The 6,975-nt window shown below is 50.4% G+C and overlaps 1 pseudogene; it reads right to left on the bottom strand.

Annotated features, from left to right (window-relative positions):
- Positions 1-6,681: 6,681 nt before the first annotated feature.
- The window catches only part of LOC103346463 (protein GREB1-like), a 52,912-nt pseudogene continuing 52,618 nt past the window's right edge, over positions 6,682-6,975 (bottom strand).

Raw genomic sequence — 6,975 nt, 5'->3', positions numbered from 1 at the left:
GCAAGGCTCCAGGGCACCTGCTGCATTTCCAACTCAGCTGCATGTGATTGAAAGAACAATGATTTTAGGGTCCAGCGACACAGGGCTGGAATCCAGATCAGCCACATTCATGTGACAGAACCTTCTATAACTGTGCAACTTCTCTGAGGCTTTGATTTTAAAAGATCTTATTTACTTGAAAGGCAGAGTTTCAGTGAGACAGGGAGTGACAGAGAGAGATATCTTCCATCTGCTGACTCACTCCCCAGAATGGCCACAGTGTCCAGGGTTGGGCAAGGCCAAAGCCAAGAGCCTGGAACTCCATCCAGGTCTCCACGTGCATGTAGGGAGTCCAGCAGCAGCCCCACCCCTAACCTTTCTGAGAAGTGGGAAAAAGCTGCTTGTGCTTCTGATGAATCTCATTGCCATCTGCTGGAAACTCAAGAATTACACCATCTACCATGACCATAGCTGACAGTGAAGGGCGCCACCTGGAGCCAGGCCATGGTAACACACCTGGCCTCACCTGGGCAAGGACTCCCTGAGCGGGTCCGCCCCACTGAGGAAGAGGATGCAAGGCAGGCCCTCCAATTCCAGGTAGGTCTGGGGTCTCCACGCTGCATCCTCGATGTTCTGCCACATCTGCAGATAGTTATAAAGAGATGAGGTCCAGAGGCTCCTTCCTCCCCACAGGCCCAGCTGTCCAGGACCCGCATGTTCTCCGAATGATTTAAAGCCCTCACCATGCAGCTCTCTGCACTGTGGACGAGCATGCCGTCCACTTTGTTTCCCATTAGGTGTGAGCATCCTATACCTTTCTGCACTTTATTCATTAATTTTAGGGGCAGGGAGACAGAGGAGGGGGTTAGGATGAAGGAAGATAAAGAGTGTGCTCCCCCACCCACCAGTTCACTCACCAAACACCTATGATGGTGGGAGCTGGGCTGGGCCAGGCAGAAGCTGGCAGCCAGAAGCTCAATTCAGGTCTCCCATGTGGGTGGCAGAAATCCATTCAGCTGAGCTCTCATCACAGCCTAGGTACTGTACCCAGGTACTCCAACGTGGGATACAGGCACAAACCACTAGGCAAGATGCCCAATCATGCCCTATTCTTGAACATGCTAACTGGGCAGACTGAGAGTGTCCATTTGCAGTTCTCTGGAAGGGAGGACCTGTGGGTGCTGTCCCATGGCTCACTGTTCTGTCATCATGTGCTACTCGCTTGTTCCTTCAACACCTGCTCCCTAACCTCTACATTCTCTCCAGGCCTAGTGACAACTCTGATGGGTCAGGCATTGTGCTAGGCTTCTGGGAAAGCCATGAGGGCTGGTCCTTGTCTCCAGTGCCTGGAGGAGGGGTGGGGACTGCAGGGACCTGGGGCCAGTCTCAGCAGTGGGGGAGGGTGGCCTTGTGAAAGGGGAAATGATGTTGAGCTGGGTCCCACAGCAGGAGGAGAAATGCATCCCAGGATGCAGGAAAAGCTGGGGCAACCCTAGGGGTGTGAAAAAGGTGGCCTCAGGTCCAGGGGAGTAGCATGGAGAGCTGCACAGTGGAGAAGTGGCCCTGGGCTGGAGGGGTGGTCCGGTCCCAGGAGGCCAGCAGTTGTCCGTGGTGCCCACCTTGAGCTGCTTTATGAAGTGCTTGCCCACCATGACGCCCACACTGGGGTTGCCGTGGACTATCCTGAAGCACTCCCGCAGCACCAGGCATGCACACACGTGGACCAGGGACTCGTAGGCCACAGCAGCCAGCGGCGCACAGGGTATGTGCAACAGCACCATGAGCCCATGGCCATGGGGACACTGTGCAGATGCATGCAATAGGTTCTGAGCCATCTCCAGCGTCTCCACCAGTGTGTGGTTCCTCATCTGTGGCAGGCCACTCATGGCCATCAGCACAGTGGCATAGTGCTGCAGGAGAACAAAGGTCTGGATCACTGCATTGTGCAGGCAGGGGAACTTGTGGGGACAGAGAGTGCCAGGGCCTTGCTGGGAATCAGACACATGGTTGTGGTGTCTCTTTGTGCCTCCCAGCTCCTGGCACCCTGTGGCCACCAACTAAACATGTGCAGTGAGCAAACAGATGGAGGAAGGAAGGGACTGTGCAGCTCTCATCGGCTTCCGGAAGGTTCCCCATGGAGGCAGGTGAAGCTTTCAGGGCTCCCCCTAGCATTGGGAGAGCCTGAATCCACCAACAGGCAGGGGCAATCCCTGTGCCTCAGACCCAGGGCCCGTCCTCCACACACTGCTTTGTTTCCATTACAGGAGTCACGTTTGACAGATGAGTCACAGAACATATGAAGTCAAGCTGACAGCTACCACATGTCCCCACAGAGCTAGTGGCTCCTGGAGTGGCTCCGACCTACACATCAGAAACAGGCCCCAAGGTCCCACTGGAAAACCCCAGGTCCTCCTGGGTCACTCTGTGCCTCCCAGGAGCACAGATATGTGTGTGCTCTGTTTTTTTTTTTTTTTTTTTTTTTTTTTTTTTTTTTTTTTAGATTTATTTCTTATTTGGAAGGCAGAGTTGGGGTTAGGACACATACACACACACACAGAGATCTTCCATCCACTGGTTCACTCCCTAAATGGTTGCAATGGCCAGGGCTGTGCCAGATTGAAGCCAGGAGCCAGGATCTTCTTCTGGCTCTCCCATGTGGGTGCAGAGGCCCAAACAATTGGGCCACCTTCCATTGCCTTCCCAGGCCATTAGCAGGGAGCTGGATTGGAAGTGGAGCAGCCAGGTCTAGAACCCGTGCCTATATGGGATGCTGGCATCACAGATGGTGGCTTAAATTGCTATGCCACAGTGCTGGCCCCAGACATCCAGTTTCCAAACAGTGCCCTTGTGAGTTCCTGTAGCTGGAGTGAGTCCCCCGGAACCTGCAAAGCTGGGAACCATGCTATGGCCAGGCACCTGTGTGTGCTCTCGGGGCAGCCAGCTGATGGCCAGATGACATTTCTGCTCCCTCCTCTTCTTCATTCCTCCCTGAGCAGGGCAGCTACTTTGGGGGTTTTGTAAACTGGAAGGCTGGCCTTGCTGACTTGCAGGACTCAGCACAGTTCCAGGAGGGAATAAGTGGTTCATGGGGTCTGGCACAAAGGGGACTCAGTGGCCCAAGGACTTCTTACCCTGCCCCTGGTGCCCAGCCAGATGGCATGGAGGAAGAGTGGGAGAGAGGGGGTGGGTTAACTCTCTTCTGCTCAAGGACAAGCAGAGACCCACTTCTGGCCATGACAGAGTCGCAGGGATCATGTTTATCTTCCCAGTGGGTGGAACAATGGTGTGGAAAGACATTAGTTATCTGAGCCTCCAGCCCCTGCATGCTCAGAAAGGGGAACTTAGGCAAAGCCCAGGGGTCTCCCTGAGTTGAGCGGAGATGACAGATCCCAGGGAAACCAAGACAACTGTGCAGCACAGCCAGAGTCCCAGGGAGGAGAGAGCTGCATAGACAAGGAGAGCTCCAGAGATCTGCAATGCCTGCCCCCTCAAGTCTCCAGCTGAGCTGTGGTCAGCACGGGTAGGTGAGGAGGCTGCCTGAGGCAAGGAAAGGGTGTGCTGGTGTGAGCCCCTGGGGTTGGAGGCAGTCCCTGTTCCCACCTGAGATGTGGAAGACCTCAGAGGCAGGGGGCACTGCCTGCTGCTCTGCTCCTGCCTGGCAATGTTCAGCAGCAAGTCCAGAAAGGACCGAACTGTTTCAAGAATCTTCACTGTATTCCAGGAAGAAAACCCAAAACTCAGTATTTCTAATAATACCAAAATATGTAACACCTAATAAGGTAAACTTCACAGTGACTAGCATCCTCTCAAAAGTGGTCAGATATGAAAAGCAGCAGAGAAAACAAGCCTAAGGAAGAGGAGGCAAGCCAGTCAACAGAAACCAACCGAGAAATACTACAGGTTAATCAGCAGACAGGAAACCTAACAGAAGCACCCTGACTACATTCTGTATTCAAATATTTAGAGGAAAAATGGAACGTGTTAAGTGGAGATGTCTTTAAAAAAAAAAAAGCAAATTATGGAGGTGAAAGCTATGCCTAAGAAAATAAACCAGACCCTGGGTTCTCCCCAGGACCCACTGTCTCTGCCCATGGTCTCACTGTGCCAGCCACAATAGGCTGGCTCAGGAATAGGAACCTGACCCAGCAAGAACCAACATCATATTCCCAGGATTATTCCCCCTGCAGAAGTCAGAGATTGTGAGGTCCACTGGCAACCACGTGCAATACTTTTCAGCCCCCTAGATGATGCCCATGGGCATAAGATACATACAGTAAAGCCAGCCTGGAGACAGCCAAGGGAGGATGGTGCTGCTGTGGCAATGGGTGAACACCTAACACAACTACTCTCATAACCAGCAGTGGCTCTGCTTAGCCTTTTGCTTCATGACCCAATACATCCCTGTTCTTCCTAAAGAGTTCAAGCTTGGGGGTGGGGCAGCACTGCAGCATAGCAGGTTAAGCCTCCACCTTCAAGGCTGGCATCCCATATGGATGCCAGTTCCAGTCTTAGCTGCTCCACTTCTGATCCAGCTCCCTGCTAATGCACCTGGGAAAGCAGCAGAAGATGTCCCAGGTTCTTGGGCCCCTGTACCTGTGTGGGAGACCCAGAAGAAGCTCCTGGCTCCTGGCTTGAGCCTGCCCCGGCCCTGGCTGTTTTGGTAATTTGGGGAGTGAACCAGTGGGTGGAAGCTCTCTCTCTCTGTAATTCTGCCTTTCAAATAAATAATTAAATATTTTTTAAAAATCAATAAACTTGAAAACAGCTGCAGACCCCAAACTGACTGAGGGAAAAAATGAAACGGAGGCAGAGAGCTCAGCTTCAAGCAGCCTGATCCTTGTGTGATTGGCTTCCTCTCCAATAGAGGTGGGTGGGAGACAGAAAAAGTATTTGAGGAAAGGCTGAGCTTGCTCAGATGTGAAGTAAACTCAAGTGAAGCACAAGAAAGATGACAAGAATTATGCCCAGTCATGCCGAGCTTGTATGGCTTTAAGTGAGTGAATGTTTTAAAAGCTTCCAAGTCTCTGGCAGGGGCAAGGAAGACAGCAGAGAGACACAGAGGGGGTGACATTTCTGGGCTGAAATGGCGCAAGGCAGAAGACAGCGAAATAGCATCTCTAACATACTAACAGAAAGAATTGGTCCAGCATTTATGAGGCCTAGGGAAAATTACTCTCGAGGACGAGGCAAAGACAGACTTTTTCAGACATACAAAAGTAGAACAAGTTCATCACTAGCTGACCTGCTCTATAAGAAACGTTAAATGAAGGCCTTAAGACAGAAGGAGGAGACAGATCTGTGGTGTAGAGGGTCAAGTTGCTGCCAGTGACACCAACATCCAGTGGCACCGGAAGATGGCTCAAGTGTTTGGGCCCCTGCCACCCAAATGGAAGACTCGGAGCAAGCTCCTGGCAGCCATCTGCAGATTGTATCAGTGATGTAAGTCCTCTCTGGCTTTCAAATAAATTAAGTCATTTTTTACAAATGTGCAAATGGAATTAAAAGTTCAGGTTTTTTGGTGCAAAAAAAATTTGAAATCCACTCACACTTTCTTCCCACTACGCATTCTTTGTCAACTTTTCAAAGTCTCCTCAAATACACTGACTCTAGAGTTTACTTTGGTACAAAAAATTTATCATTTAATTCCATCTTCCACAAACTTTTTGAACACTCTCATAACCTGCTGGAAGAATCCTAAACATGACCTGAGAGCAGAGTGTGGTTAGATGTAAACTATACATGTAAGGCAGCCACAAGAAAGTGTACCAGTGAGTAATAAATCAGAGACAGACCATAAAACAGTGGTGTAAATTGAAGTATGGAAGATCTAAACGCAACTACATCAACGCCACATTAAATATAAGTGCTTCAAACACCTCAACAAAGGGCACATGTTGTCAGATTGGATAAACCAAGACCCAACTATAAGCTGCCTACAAGTAATCATGTGTAAGCACAAATATACAACGGGCTAAAAAATAAAAGGATGGGGGCCAGTGCCATGGCACAGAAGGTTAAGCCTCTGCCTGTAATGCAGGGATCCCATATGGTACCAGTTGGAGTCCCACCTGCTCCACTTCCAATCCAGCTCCCTGCTAAGGCACCTGGGAAAGCAGTAGAAGATGGCCCAAGTACTTGGGCCCCTGCACCTACATAGGAGACCCAGATGAAGCTCCTGGATCCTGGCTTTGGTCTGGCCCAGCCCTGGCCATTGTGGCCACTTGGAGAGTGAACCAGCACATGGAAGACTCTCTCTTTCTCTCTCTCTCTCTCTCTATCTCCCTCCCCCTCTCTCCGTCTCCCTCTCCCTCTGCCTCTCAAATAAATAAATAAATCTTAAAAAAAAAACAGAGAAAACCTTTAATTTGAAATAAATAAATAAAATGATGAAAAATTATCATCTATGTGCACATGAATCAAAATAGACCAAAATAAACCAGAGTGGCTATTAATTTCAGGTAAAATTGATTTTAATGCAAAGAATAACATTCTTGGGACAGTGAACAGCACAAAATAAACAGTCCATAAATGCACACATTACCAATAAAAACACAGCCAACATCAATTATCACTTTCATTTCCTTCACACTTTCTGAGCTGGAGCCACCAAGGGAGGAGACCAGAAAGGGTCTAAATCTAGCCCCGCGTGGACTGACAGGTCCAGGGAGCTGGCCTCAGTGAGCAGAAGCCAACTGCTTTTACTCAGCATCGTTCCTGAAGATGTAAGTGTGCGGGCAACAGCAAGACCCAGCGGCCCTGTGGCACTGATGTTACTATAGGAGGCTGGCAGTGGATCTCATTATAGGGGCTGATGAGCATGTGCTGGGTCTGCAGTGTGTACAGGAAGGAGGTCACATGCAGGGTCACTATGTTGGGGCCTCCTTCACCTCCCTGCAGTTGAGCAGTCTGTCCACCAGCCCCACTCAGGGCTCGCTCTGGGAGCAGAGGTTATGAACAGTGCTGCTGGACAGCAAACAGGAGGAGAAGAATTAGCCA

This window comes from Oryctolagus cuniculus, chromosome 2 (genome assembly GCF_964237555.1).
Source record: "Oryctolagus cuniculus chromosome 2, mOryCun1.1, whole genome shotgun sequence".
Taxonomy (NCBI): domain Eukaryota; kingdom Metazoa; phylum Chordata; class Mammalia; order Lagomorpha; family Leporidae; genus Oryctolagus; species Oryctolagus cuniculus.
Note: the sequence above shows the minus strand (reverse complement) of the source record. Positions and strands in the feature narration are given on the sequence as shown.